Source organism: Triticum aestivum, chromosome 4D, assembly GCF_018294505.1.
Source record: "Triticum aestivum cultivar Chinese Spring chromosome 4D, IWGSC CS RefSeq v2.1, whole genome shotgun sequence".
Lineage (NCBI taxonomy): Eukaryota > Viridiplantae > Streptophyta > Magnoliopsida > Poales > Poaceae > Triticum > Triticum aestivum.
In genome coordinates this window covers 287,756,826-287,771,910 of record NC_057805.1, presented here as the reverse complement: position 1 = coordinate 287,771,910, position 15,085 = coordinate 287,756,826, and positions in this window count along the sequence as shown.

Genomic DNA, 15,085 nt, shown 5'->3' with positions numbered 1-15,085 from the left:
TGTTTTTCTTTGCTCTAGTGACCCTGAGCCTTTTCCTACTTGTAGCCCTCCCTACCAAACTCTTAAGTCCAGGAGATTGGACTCATTGGAGGTTTTGAAATGCATGTTCTAAACCCTTTTTCTTTCTGTCCAAAACTGGAGTTTTGCAAAACTTGCACTATCAACTTTCTGTTTTTGCCAAACTAACCTTACCACCATCTCCTGCATCTAAAGAGACACTGATCTGGAGATTTCGGCCACTCCAAGAGTTGCCTAAGTACACTTGGCTTTCTGTCGAACGCCTGGTGTGCACAGTCATTTTTGGCAAGCTCTCTGGTTTGCATTGTGGATTGGAACCCCTGACCTATCCACCTTGTCCACTAAGTGCTTTGCTACCCCTACCTCCATCCTGTGCAGTGCCAACTCCACCCTCGAGCTCTAGAGCGTGCTGGCATTTCGTCGAGCAGGTGCCGTGCGTGCTCTGGGCGCGCCCAGAGCGCATGTTTTGCACGCGCGCACACTACGCCGACACGCCGCACTGCCGCCCTCGTCGCGTCCCATCTCTGACCCCTGCCCGCCTGCCGAACCCCGCCACGCACTCGCCCTCTCTCCAGTACCCTCCAAGCTCGCCCTGGCACCCTGCAGCGCCGCCTTGGCAGCACGCCGGCGTCGGCAGCGGATTCCGCCGCGGACGGCGCCGCCCAAACCACCAGCGCGCGCCAGCTGCCTCAGAGCACAGGCCGTGCTTATCCTCCCGCTCGTCAGAACGCGTTCGTCGCCGCCACGATGCCCTGCAACTACAGGAAAGTGGTCGCCGGCGATCTTATCTTCTGCTGCCGCGGAGCGAGCCTCGTCACGCTATAAAAGGGAACCCCGAGCCCCTCCGAGCACTCAGGCGACATCAGGCCCTCCCCGTAGAGTTCACCTAGCAGTAGATTGACCGGAGAGGACCGTCCTCCCCAACTCCGGCCAGCTCGGCCGCCGCCAAGCTCCGGTGCAATTCGTTGCAGCCGGCCACCCTTTTGCCAATCCAGCGCCACCAGTAGCTTCCCATAGTTCTTGCGGAGCTGCCCAACTACCCAAGCTCGATCGGAGACCACCGGAGCACAAAAAGCACTTCACCACCGTAGCTTTTCTCCGCCGCGGAGCTCGCCGCCGGCGATTCCTTCCACCTCCGACGACCCTTCAACCACCCAAAGGACCGCCTCGGTCTAGCCGTTCCATCCCCGCCCTTGGATGCCCGTGAGGCGCTGCCGTTCGTCGACGGTGATCGCCGGAGCCCCGCTCCCGTCAGGCAGAAGAGAGGAGAAGGAGGGAAGAAACGGTCAAACCTGACCAGTGGGCCCTCTGGACCCACTGTCAGTGACCCGCGCGACCGCTCCCTCTGATTAAGTGAAGGCGCAAACTCCCGAGATTTTTGGAGGAAAAGGAAAGCTTCCAATAAGTGCATCCTTTGCATACTCTTGAAGGCAAGCATTTCTAAACTCTGGCATAATATTTTTGTTGTGGTGTTTTGATACGATCACAACACCTTTGGATGTGGAGTATGCGATAGCTTTATGTATCGATATGGTCTCGTGCATGAGTGCACTTGGGAGTTGTTTTGTGGTCAGCAATGGATACACTAATGATTTGGGTCATCCTCGTGAGCTTCTCTTGCACACCGGTAGGAAGCCGGGAAAGTCGTGGTCTTGGGTAGACACGAGCTTGTCCCTAATCCCTCGTCGAGACGAGTATGCCCGGCATAGCATGGTGAGCCTCGAGGAGTGGTGATTTATTTCACTAGTGGTAATATTGTTGGTGGATACTTGGACCACCTGAGTCGGTTGTAGACCGAGTCTGGATCAATAGCTCCCTTTTTGTTGGTACCACCACTTGTTCCTGGAGGGGACAGGGTATGGTTCAGTAGGTTGTCGACCCCTTTCCAAAGCACACACCGTACAGAGAGGCCGTGATGAGGGTCCCATGGCCATGGATTAAAGCTAGTCATTCGGTCCGGGGGCATGGGTGTTTCGGTTGTAGCCGAAGGGGATAGCTTCCCCAGTTTGCGCGCGGTATAAATTTTGTGATCCCATGCTACGTCGAGGTTGTAGCCTCCCCACTTAGAGTTTTGCTTGGCAGGTGTCGTGGGTGATTCCAGACACTGGTGAGTTGAGCTGGTGTGTGCAGGTCAGGCGTGTTTTCAATCAAAAGACTGTAGACGGAATTAGTCCCAAGGGACTGAGTAATCCCGTTACTCGTGGAAAATGGTACTCCCTCTGCAGAGGATATATCCTGTTGGATAGTCATGTCCTTGAGTAAAAAACCACGGTCTGAGTTGAATCTCAGTAACGGTATTCGGATGGAGAACAATTCAACTAGAACTCTGTAACGGTATTCGGATGGAGATACGACTCGACTAGATTATCGGATTTCGGATGGAGAAACGACTGTACTAAATATTGTTTATGATTATGGCACGCATGGATTGTGATCTTATTATTTTGGACTAACCATTATGTATTTTATTGAGTATCCTTGGGATGGTTCTACCTCCCGGATATTCACTATAATTATTCTCTTTTAAGCCCTTTCTGTGGCGTCGCTCAGACGCCCGACTGCGGCATGCTTGTTGTTCATTTATCTTTTATAAGCCCTTTATGTGGTGTCGCCCCGACGCCCGACTGCGGCATTATTATTTCTGCATTTTCCGCTCGAGGAGTCATTCAGACACTCGTTTGGCACCTGTATTATTATTCCGCATTTTCCGCTCGAGGAGTCATTCAGACACTCGTTTGGCACCAACATTATTATTTCTGCATTTTTCCGCTCGAGGAGTCATTCAGACACTCGTTTGGCACTAGTATTACTATTCTGCATTTTCCGCTCGAGGAGTCATTCAGACACTCGTTTGGCACCCAGTATTTTGTTTTGGTATATTTTTAATCATATGTGTGCATCTTGGTCTTTCGTATATTTCGTGACAGACGTGTGATCATCTAATTAACCCGGAGCCTGTTTGATATATTATACCCGTGTTCTTAATGTTTGCGAGTACATTCAAACGTACTCACTGGCTTGTCCCTGGCTATTGTCTTGGCCAGATTCCTTGCTTGGAGATAAGCATCGCGGTGACAACCTCGGAACCTGCGCGTTGACATTTGCAGCCTCGCGAAGATAGGAGTTATCCTGATCAGCTGTTCTTGTGGGAAATGGAGTCCCATAGACGCAGATGAACCACAGACCGCTTCCGCCATCAACCACTAGCAAACCAAATGTTGTACTCATAAGTCTAAATGGTCTTCTACTACATATTTTTGTACTTGCTTGGAGTTCTTGTATCAAGTTGGTACCTCATCAGCTAACAGTAATCCTGGGGCTGATGAGCGCACAGGCCGTTTTTCTGGGAATTTATATCCCAAAAATCCGGTCGTGATAGTCATCCTAGGTTTCTAAATAGTCTGATGCATTTGCAACTCCCTACTTTCCGTTCCCGATGTCCCCTTGGGCCAGTTCAACCACACTAATTGGTGAGTTGAGGTACTCTACTTCCTTAGTATATATGTTGGAGCTACTATTATGACCCTAGGTTTCTTAGAAAACCACCTAGTTATCTAGCTATGTTTTGTGTTCCCAGTGTGATGATTCTGGCCACCATTCTCAAAAGCATCTCGTGTTGTTATTTCGTTAGTAGGTATTCCATTCCTGGGTTCTTGAACCCAAGATTCACTCTACTCACTCATGTTGATAGTGTTTGCTAGTTCCTTTAGGATATTAGTAACCTTTGCGATAGTCCTCGAGGTCCGTGGTATCTCCTTCCAAATACCATGAACTGCTTATGGCAGAAGTTCTTGAACCAAAAGTTCACACCAGGAGTGCTCTTAATGATTTCTCCATTCAATAATTGTGACTCTTCCATTCTTACCTTCTGCATGGGTTATCCGGAAGAAACATGTTGAAATTTGCTCGACATACTAATCCGTGCATCCACAACTCAGAAAGTTATATGTTCCTTTGAGTTGTCCTTCTTCAGATGTATTCCGACCATCGTCTACCAATTAATAGTCAAGAGTATGTGAGCATTCGTGCTCATCGATGACTTTTATTCTTGTGGTACGTCAGGCCATTCTATTCCGGAATGACTAGGAGAAACAAACTCCAGTACCTCATCCATATCTAGGATTGGGTGAAAGTAGTTGTATTCCACAGATCAAATTGACAATCCAGTTTTTGTTCTGTTCTACCTTGGAGTATTACCATCTTTATATCAAGAATGTCATGGGAATTGCACACCATCTTATGAATTCTTGGTACAATGATACTTCTTGCCATCATTATTCATTCCTCGGTCTCTGTGTTCTTGTAACCGGAATGCCGACAAGTGTACTGTGATGTGCGAAATCAATACTCCTAGCAACTCTGTTGCTTGGTAGTTAATGGACAATACTCTCATTCTAGCGTGCTGGTTATTGAATTATCATTCTAAGACTGATCGTGCTACCTAGTCCATTTTTCCTGGTGCACTCTTCGATCAATGAGTTAGGATTGTGTCAGTCCCTCGCTCTCTTGATCATATCGTCTTGCTCTGAAAAGCAAGATTGTTCTCGAGCTTAGTAACATATTGGTGGTTCGTGATGTTCCGAATATCTCCTTGGAAGTATTACCAGGTTGTCACCTGACCGCTATGTTAAGTTCGTGATCATGTTGGTGTTCCTCCAAACCACCCATTCTCCAAGAATCTGTGCGGGATACCCCTGAGCTAGTTGGTTAAGCCAAACACCAACTTGGAGAGTTGGAAGATAAAAGCTTGTCTGACTTAGTTCATGTTAAGGGATATCATCTTGAGTGTGTGTGTGTGTGTGTGTGTTGAAGAAAGATGATATCTCCATCGATTGGTCCTCGTGATCAGTTGTTGGATCTATTGCCTTGTCAAAACTTTGACTTGAGTATGGGCTATCGTCAAGTCAAATCATAACCAACGATGTTCTTAATGTTGTCTTACTCGTGGTTGATCCCTCGAGCATACACCATTACATCTTTTGGTCTGACCAATGCTATCACCGTGTTCACATGATGGTGGAAGTCCAGTGATATGGAAATTCCGATGAGTTGCTGTTGAGCCCATCAGCAGCATTTTGTCTCCCCCATGATTCATGTTGAACATTACACTAGTGTTGGAAACCTTATAAGCATTGCCCTCATGTCTCGTTCATGAAGCATATGTCCGGTTGAAAGATGTGACTTCCTCTAATTCATGTGCATCTGATGCAAGTTGCCGCCGTGGATTCGAGAAAGCTTGTTTTTGCTTCCTTTGGAGTCATCCCAAGTTAATCATGCATGTGCCAAGTATTCTATGGGTTGATAGGCTCGCTACCTCCAGTCAATATGTGTCCCTAGCACACCAAGCCACTGATTGATTTGTTCAAGGAGAAGTTTCTTCTTAAGAGCTAGACTTACGCAAGGACTTCGATATCCTCGTTGATGGTTCCCTCCTGAACTCGGTAGTGTTTCGTTGTAAGACTACCAGGTGACCATGCTTGTCTAGGATAGCGTGTTCACATGCTTGTAGCAGAACTGACTCATGTTTTGGAGCTTACTACCGTAGTTCATTCCCCCGACAATCTCGCAACGTCATCTCGTCGATTTGTGTTGCAAACTTTCATTTTTCTTTCCAGAACCGATGAGTCTGGATTATCCTGACACAAACCAGATCTGAATCTCAGGCAGATATGATGGTTGGAACGTTTCTCAAGAACTATAATATTGGTCTCTCTGTAACCCGGTAAAGTGAATGTTGTGGCCAACACACCCAACCGGAAGACTTATATTGTAGTATCTTGATTGAGAAAGTTGGCCACCTCCCCATAAGGATCTCGTAGAATTTATTCCAATAGTTGTTCCTAATGGATTTTTGTGTTCCCGAAGTCCGACCTTTTACTTGATGTTCTAGATATCAAACCATATATATGAATGGATTACGCTAGCACATCAACGAGAACATTAGAAGCGGAGTGCTAAATGTCTCTCGGTTGATCATCCAGATTCTGTTTCCTTAGCCTCGCTAAGGGGAAGTCTGAGAAGGTGTTATCTTCCTTTGTATCCGCATCATCCATCACGAGTCATCATGGTAGTATGTTGTGTTGCCAGGATCCTTGCCACAGATGTTGGTAAAACCTTGATGAATATGGAAATGCTCAAGTTCTTGAGAGCACGCTCAGACACTAGGTTACATCCTCGGTATCAATTGGAATGTGCCTTCCGTTTGCCGAGTTGTCTTATAACTCTAGTTTCCTTTCCAAGCTGAGTATGCCATTCTTTCGAATTCCTTCAAATGATCGATTGTGATTTTCCTTAGGCTGGTATAGAGAGTTTCAATGATCTATGCATCAAAAGTAATTCTTTTTGCCACTCAAGGGAATATTTCTACGAGTCACCTCTCCCAAGGTGCCCCATTATGGGATCATGGTAGTTGTTTCCTTGCTACTTTGAAACCCTCGTCAAATTGTTTCTTCCGTCCCTCCTGATGCATGTTTGCCTCTTAGCTCCAGAGATGTTTCTATGTCCCATTCTGTGAGTTGATCTTGTGATCATTAAGATGATCGTAAGTTGCTCGAACCTCAGGAAGATTGATTCTTCTAAAATCTCCCTTTCTTCTCGTTGTCCTGTTGGATGTCGTTGTCAAAGCAAGACGTCGAGATCAAGGTGATGCAATGAATCAACATCCTCGAGAAAGACATCTAGATCATGAAGATTGTATTAGCTTGTGTCCCTTTATCTTCTTACCTCACGATTTGAATCTCGGGACGATATTCTTGTTTAGTGGGGGTGAGTTGTCACAGCCCTAGATTAGCCTTGTTTGTCTTTGCATCTCATCATGTCATCATCATAGTTATGTTTATGAAATTTGAATTGAGGTTAGTTGAAACCCTCATAAATCATTTCAGAGATAATCAACATTAAAATCTCTTCAAAGAAGTCCAAGATAATGTTCCTCTTAGTCTCTGAAAATATCGGCAAGAGGTAAAATTCAAACCAATATTTTTGGTATCTGAGAAACATTTATTTTGGGCCTTTAAATTAATACAATAACTATTTGCATTGGATATATATTTTTTACATAATTAATATATGTCCAATAATTCTGGAACATTTTATGTGGTCTTGTATATTTTAGTTCTAGCCACATAATTATTTTCAGGATTTCATAAAATGGTTTGGTGTTAAAACTAAATCGAAACAAAATAGAATAAATAGAAAACAGAAAATAAAAGAGAGAGAGAGAGAGGCTACTTACCTGGCCTCACCTGGCACAGCCCACCTAGCAGCCCAGCTGGTGGCCCAGCCCACCGTCCTCCCCCCTGTCGTCTTCTTTCCCTGCCAGGAGGATGAGCGCGTGGCCGCAGTGCGCCGGCACGCGCCCCGGCCACCTCCTGCTTGCCGCTTCTCCCTGGGCCTCTCCGGATGAAGCCACGCACCCCCGGGCCCCTCTCACTCTCTCCCGTGCTCATCCCCTCCTCCGCCGCCCTCTCTCTCCCGCGGTCGAACGCTGCCGTCACCGCCGCTCGTCGTTGCCGCGACCACAGCCACCCCCTCGCCCCTGCGTCATTCCCACGAGCTCCGAGATGTCTTCCTAATCATCTCCACCGAGTCAAATGAGACGGGACGCGCCGTAGCGTGGTCATCACCACTGTCTTCCACCTCGGGAGCCGATCACCGCCGTCGTCGATTCGCCGCCCACAGGACGTCCCCGAGCTCATCGTCTGCCCCATCCAACCCCTTGTGAGCTCCTCTCTGTTTCCCCTCCACCCCCTTGCTCTAGTTCATGCCGCAGCTGCTGCCCCGCGAGCTCCCGCGCTGCCGTCTGCCATTACTATTGCACGCATAGTCTCCGAGCTCCTCCGCTTGTAGTAGTTACCCTTGCGTGCTCCTGGTGATCCCAGGAACTCGTGGAGCCTCTCGTCTGCTCACGCCGTGCTCCGTAGCCCCGTCCTGGTGCATGCCCGAACCCCGGCCACCGCCGCGAGCTTGCCTCCGGCGAGCTCGGGCCACCTTAGCCCCTGCCGTTTGCACAGATGGATGCGGGCGAGTCCCAGCTCCGCATAGATGCCCTCGTCCACCCTTTTGGTCGCCGGAGTTGCAAACCCGAACATCTCCCCCGCCACTGGCTTCGCCGGCGACGAGCCGCAGGTCAACTCCGGGGGGATTGACTCGTTTGACCAGGGGTTTGACCTCCCCCTGTATCAATGAGAGGTGGGACCAGACCCTGCTAACTTTAGCTTAGTGCTAATTAACGTTTAGTTAACCCACTAAGTCATTGGCAGGTGGGGCCCGCCCTGCTAATTAACCAAGGATTAGGACTAACTAAAATTAGTTAGTCTAATGACACTGATACGCTGGACCCACTGGTCAGGTTTGACCTGGACCGTCCCAGTTGACTGCTGACGTCACCCTGACGCGATGCTGACGCAATAAATCATTTACTGGATTTATTCTTATACAGGAAATTCCAGAAAATGTTATTAACTTCAAAAATTCATAGAAATTAAACTGTAGCTCCAAATGCAAAGATTTATATATGAAAATTGATCAGAAAAATCCAATATTTCCATCTGTAGTGGTTTCATGCATGTCAGAACACTTTAACCTTGTTGTTTAAGTGAAACAAGCTAATGCATTAATATGACTTCATATCGTGGGCTTTCATTTGAATCTTTGATTCAAATGGACTCAAACCAACCTGTTTTAGAATGCATTAGCCAAAACACACGCATATTGCCATGTCATGGCATGCATCATATTGTTGCATATTGCCATGTGATGATTGTGTTCCGATGTGTCTTTCGTGGTAGGTTCTGCCTCCCAGGATACCCACGAATATCCGACTGAAGGGCAGTATCCTACTACCACTCCATCAGGCAAGCAAAACCCCCTTGTTCATTCCGATACAATCCCACTCTCCCGCTCCTGCTCTCTTTTACTACATTAGGACAACAACATTTCAACTGTTACATGCTGCGGTAGTTGAAACCCTTTCCTCTGCATGACCTGTCATTGCCACAGTAAATAGATGAAACCCACTAGCATGAGTAGGAGTTGTTTGAGCCCTGATATGCCTACTCATTCATGCTTGTTGTCATTCCTGCTACTACTTAGAGTTGAGTCAGGTCTGATTCATCGGGGATGAATTGGAATGTGGTGAACATGTCCTACTGTTGAGAGCTAAGTGTGTGAACATGATTTGGTAAAGGTAGCGGTGAGAGGCCATGTAGGAGTACATGGTGGGTTGTCTCATTGCAGCCATCCTTAGGAACTGAGTTCTGTGTTTGTGATCCATGAACAGCTACTACCACGCATTGGAATGCTTAAGTGCCCCTCTCGACTTATTAATCGCCTTGCTCTCTGTCCAGGAGTTGTAACTAGTTTATGGTGTTTGTAGGATATGTGTTGGGGGCCGTGCGTAGCGCTGACCCTAGGTGTGGGCTATGTTGCGGTAGAGACACGAGGCACGGTGTACCGGGACGCTCGTTTGGTGCCTCGGGAACCCCGCTCTCATCGTTTGGGGCCATGAGCGACACCCCGGCCGGATCTCCTCGTGGACCGAACCCGAATAGGCGATAAACCTGGACTAGAGACTTGTGTGGTTAGTCAGGTCGTGGCCGACTCCCTCGCCAGGCTTCCGCTTGAAGGTTGCCGAGATACACGACATGTACATGGTAGTAAGTGGCGAGAGCGTGTGTGAAGAAGTACACCCCTGCAGGGTTATAAATGATCTATTCGAATAGCCATGTCCGCTGTACAGGACTTCTTGGTTGCCTGTACAGTTCATAGACAAGTGAAAGTGGATACTCTAAATGCGCAAGATAAGCGTGAGTGCTATGGATGTCGTTCTCGTTGGGAGACGGGAGCGGGTCCATAGTGGTGTATTGATCTGGTGAATATGTGGACTCGTGTGCGCCACCTCAAAAGAGTTACTTGCAGTCGTAGTTCAGGATAGCCACCGAGTCAAAGCTGGCTTGCTGCAGTTAAACTCCACCACCCCCTTTGTTGATACCGATGCATATGTAGTTAGTTCTGATGTAAGTCTTGCTGGGTACATTTGTACTCACGTTTGCTTAATTTATGTTTTTGCAGAGAGACTTCAGTCTCGCTAGTAGTTCCGTGTGGACTTCGACGTTTAGCTTGATACCTCAGCTACGATCTTGTGCCCTCGGCAGGATCTGGTAGATAGTCACGCTTCTCAGCCTTTTTGATTTGTAGATGTCTATACTCAGACATGTTAAGCTTCCGCATGTGCTTTGACTTGTATGCTCTGAATGTTGGGTCATGAGACCCATGTTTTTAATATCTCGCTCCTCGGAGCCTAATGAATAAATACTCTAAGTCGTAGAGTCTTGTTGTGATGCCATGTTGTATTTGCACATATCGAGCATATTGTGTGTATGATTGAAATGCTTGGTATGTGTGGGATCCGACAACCTAGTTGTTTATCCTTGGTAGCCTCTCTTATGGGGAAATGTAGTCTTATGCTTCCATGAGCCATAGTAGTCCACTATAGCCCGGTTCACCGGAGTCCTGCTAGCCCAGCACTACTGCTCCGGAACACTTGACTGGCCGGCATGTGATTCACCTCGTTCATGTGTCTGTCCCTTCGTGGAAATGTCATGCGGTGACATCCGGAGTCCTGCCTAGCCTGCTATAGCCCGGTTCATCGGAGTCCTGTTAGCCCAGTGCTACAGCCCGGATTCGCACGCTGCCGACTGACATGCTCGATGTTGATTCATGTATGCCTGTCTCCGTAAGTTAGTGCCACTTTGGGTTCACGACTAGTCATGTCGGCCCGGGTTCTCTGTCGTATGGATGCTAGCGACACTATCATATACGTGAGCCAAAAGGCGCAAACGGTCCCGGGCCATGGTAAGGCGACACCCGTGGGAGTACCGTGCGTGAGGCCGCAAAGTGATATGAGGTGTTACCGGCTAGATCGATGTGACTTGGAATCGGGGTCCTGACACCAAGGCTACGTAGCAACATGCATTTTTGTGGGGACCCCGACTCATAAGTCGTGATCACCGAATGCACGTGTACAGTGATCCCAGAGATCAATGCTCACTGAACACACAGAAGCTGGATAACAAGAGTCTTACATCCATACATATCATCTTACACAAATTATGACCATTATGGTCAAGTCTTACATAGATAAAGCCACAAGGGCTGAATACCAAATAAACTTAAGCAGTGGAAATCTTTGTCGATAAATAGAACCCATGCCATCCGCCTTAACCCTACATGCGTTCTGACTGGGAAACGTCCTAGTTCGCATGTTCGTCTCTAAAGAACTCTTCTTCGAACTCCTGTTCTTCCATGCCTGGCCAATTAAATAACCAGTGGCAAGCCAATGAGTACTTTGAATGTACTCGCAAGCAACCCACGATTGGAACAGGGCACAATGATGCAATGATATAGCACTAAGTAGGTAGTTTGCAGAAAGCTAGTTTTGCGTGCAATGACATGATCTATCAACATGTAAAGTATGCATCATGAGAGTACAGACATCCGTATGAACAAGTTACATATATGAACATAAGCGGAGTTGGACACCAATCCAACTTGATCATCGTGTCAAGCTATCTGACTTAACCCAAATAGTCTTATCAACACACACATACGCGGTTTGTAAAACTCTGGACGTAGTTTAAGCAGCACTGCCCAACTGTCCTTGACCGTGGACACGTCTATTCGTATAGTTTTACACTCTACAGAGGTTGCACACTTTACCCACAAGATCCGGGGAACTTCCGTGTCATCCACGACCCGCGGTACCTCAAGTACCCGGGGTAAGCACCCGATCACTATCTTTCCCTAGACGACACTAACATAGAGTCCACTCGATTGGTAGTAACCCCCGTGCTCAACATTTCACATCTTAAAATTGTGGAGCCTCGCTCCCATATTCATCACATACCACAAGCACGGGGTACCAACGGTGTGTCCGGTGCCCTGTGAAAACAGTCATGGCCGCCCTACCTGGCACGACCCCGTCCCGAGAGAGGGCAACAACGACTCTCCCATCACTAGTAATGCGGGCTCCAAGCTAGTATCGGCCTAGGTAATCGATAATTCCCTTTCCCATATAAGGGTAGAGTGGTTGCGCATGTAAGGTTGGGACAGTCGGCAAATCTTAAATCTAATCCATTTTCGAAAACAACACGCACACATGCCTCGGTACACCATTTCGTCATCAAGTGGTTACCCATCTCATTATCTCCCTTGGGCATAAGTGGCACCCAACGGTGTTTTCGAAAAAGTCTTTTGAAAATACTTTGTCTCCATCACCATGCATATACCCGCCCCATTTGCATAACCTACTTTAGCATCCTATCTACTCCCACCTGCATAACCCTCATAGGAAGGTAGGGTCATGCACAATGCAAGTATCAACAAGGAGGAAATGAAGGCAACCCACCAAAGTGGCTACCATCTCATCATGATTCCGATGCAACAATAATGAAGTGCTATATGAAATGCATAAAAAGGGTTTCGTAGACATGGTCAAAGGGCTGCTTGCCTGGCTTAACAAAGTCTTCTGGGTCTTCAAAGTCTTCTGGTCCAACTCCTTTGTGAGCAACGCAATCTATCGTCGCAAAATAATAACGAGAAAAATAAGGCAATAATAAAACAAAAAAACCAAAGTGCTCAGAATAATGTCAACTCATTTTTTAAAATACTAGGGTGAAAACTAAGAAGGGGAAAATTCCTAGTTTTGGACTTGGAGTAGCAGAATAGATGAAATGGATTTTCAGAGGGGTTTAAATATATTCAAAATTGAATTTGAATATGAACAGTACATACAAGTTGGTTGGACATGAATGGAAGTTATACCATTAAATAGGTGGGATTTTTAGAATAATATGGGAGTTTGAATTATTGCATTTGGATGAATATTTAATCCTGTGGAATTTTTACAAGTTTGACAGAAAAGAAAAAGGAGAAGGGCTCTGTGCCTGCTGGGCCAGAACAGCCGCAGCGCAGCAGGCCCAGCCAGAGAGGCGGCCCAGCGCACTGGTGCACGCACGCGCACCAGGTTTAAACCCGACGGGCGGGGCCCAGGCGTCAGCGAGAGAGAGAGGGGCGATGGAGAGGAGAGGCTAACAGGCGGGGCCCGCCTGTCATCCCTAACCCTGCGACAGAGGGTCGGCGAGCTCACCGGCGTCGATGCAGGGCACGACGAGGTCGGGCGAGGGTAAGGCTGGACTCAGCGTCGAGTCGCCGTTCGGGTGGAGGTGGTTGCGGTCGCCGGGTTGGCCTGGTTCGCCGGCGATGAGGTCACGCGGCGGAGGAGCTTCGGGCGTCGACGGTTCCGGCCGTTTCCGGCTGCAAAAGAAGCGGGGGAGAAATGGGAAATGATCAGGGGTGCTCGGGGGTTCCAGATCGAGGCAGAGGAGGAGCGGGGGAGGCCTGTACCTCGCGAACTCCGGCGAGCCGAAGCGGCGGAGCTCGAGCTCGATCTCGAGCTCTGGCGGCTCTGGAGAGGAACTGGGGGTGCAGGAGGATTATTTGGTGGTGCAGAGGGCGAGTGATGAGGAGAGGAGAGCTCGGGGAGGTCTTATATAGCCGGGCCAGGGCTTGCCATGGAACCATGCGCCGGCGAGGTCGTTGTCGTTGCCGTGGGTCACGGGGGCGCGCGTGGGCGTGTCTGGGGTGCTCGTGGGGTTGGTCTAGGGCGAGGGGATAGAAGAGAGGGAAAGCAGGGGGCAAGGGCACCGCGCGGGTGAGCGCGCTCACTGGGGCGCTCGGGCGTCCGGCGCGCGTGCGAGCTGGGGCGAGAGGAGCAAGAGGGAGGAGGGGGACAGAGGCGTGGCATGACGCAGACGTCGAGGCGCATTGTCGCGCGCGCTGGGGAGACCCGAGGTGGCCGGGAGTGGTTGGCAGGGGGCGGCTACAGTGCCTGGCCGCACTGTAGCGTGCTCTGGAGCGTGCAACTCGCATGCCATGGCATTTTTTTAGGTCAGGTGCGCGCGGCCAAATATGTCTGGTGGCTCTAGGGTGTAGTAAAGAAAGGGGGAGGGGCTTTGGATGCCCTGGGTGGCCACTAGAGTGAGGAGGGAGGTTGAGGGAGAGAGAGAAGCTGCAGTCCAGGGAGGTAAATGGGGGTGTTTCACCCCCTCAATCATTGAGCAATGGCCAGGGGAAAGTTACTGGGGGTAGAAGAGGGCCAGGTGAAGCTGTGGTACAGAGTTGAGCCCATGGAGATTAGTGGAAGAGGTCAAAAATGGCATTTTGGAAAAGTGTCAGAAGGTGTTTGATAATGTTTTGGGCAAGTAAATGATTTCCATTTGCCATGAGACTCCACAGGGTGAAATGACACATATAACTAGGGCCTTCCACCAATTTGGAGCTTATTTGGGCAAAGTTGCCAATGCAACTTTTGTAAACCCTAGGAATTAGCAGAAATGAACTTGTGTAGATCTAGTTGAGCAAATCACTTCCCCTTGATGAACCACTTGGTGTAGTGGCCTCATTTGGTCATGTGAACATGCTCACAAAAGTTGGGGTCAAGGAGAGAAAGTTAGTAGTACAAAGTTGTTCAAAATTGATTCTGGTCAGAGAGGGTTTTGGGGCATTTTCGTGAACCAAAATGACTTTGATAGACATGAGGCTTTGCAAGGTGATCACAATATTGATTTGTGACTTGCTGGATTTTCCTTGGATTTGTATGAAAATATTTCCTGTAGAAATATTTCAAATCCTTGAAATGGGCAGAAATGGTTTTGGGAGGTTTTGTCCAATATTTTGAACATGACCATGTGTTGAAACTCTTATATACGGAATATATATGTCCACTGAGTTTCCCTGATTTTTGTCAAATATTTTTGAAACAATAAAATAATTTTTCCCTATTAAAGACCATTTCTGGTCTTAATAAAAAGGTTTTAAATAAAATAGGAAAATAACTTTTAAATTTATATTTTTGTGGTTTATGGGAATCCTATATCTAATAGGTTTCAAATATACTCTTTGAAATATTTTTCATACCCCAAATCAAGTACTTGTAGTGCAAACCTCAATTCAGGGTTTTTGGAAAACTAATTTTTGAAAATACTTTTTGGCCAAATTATTTTTGTAA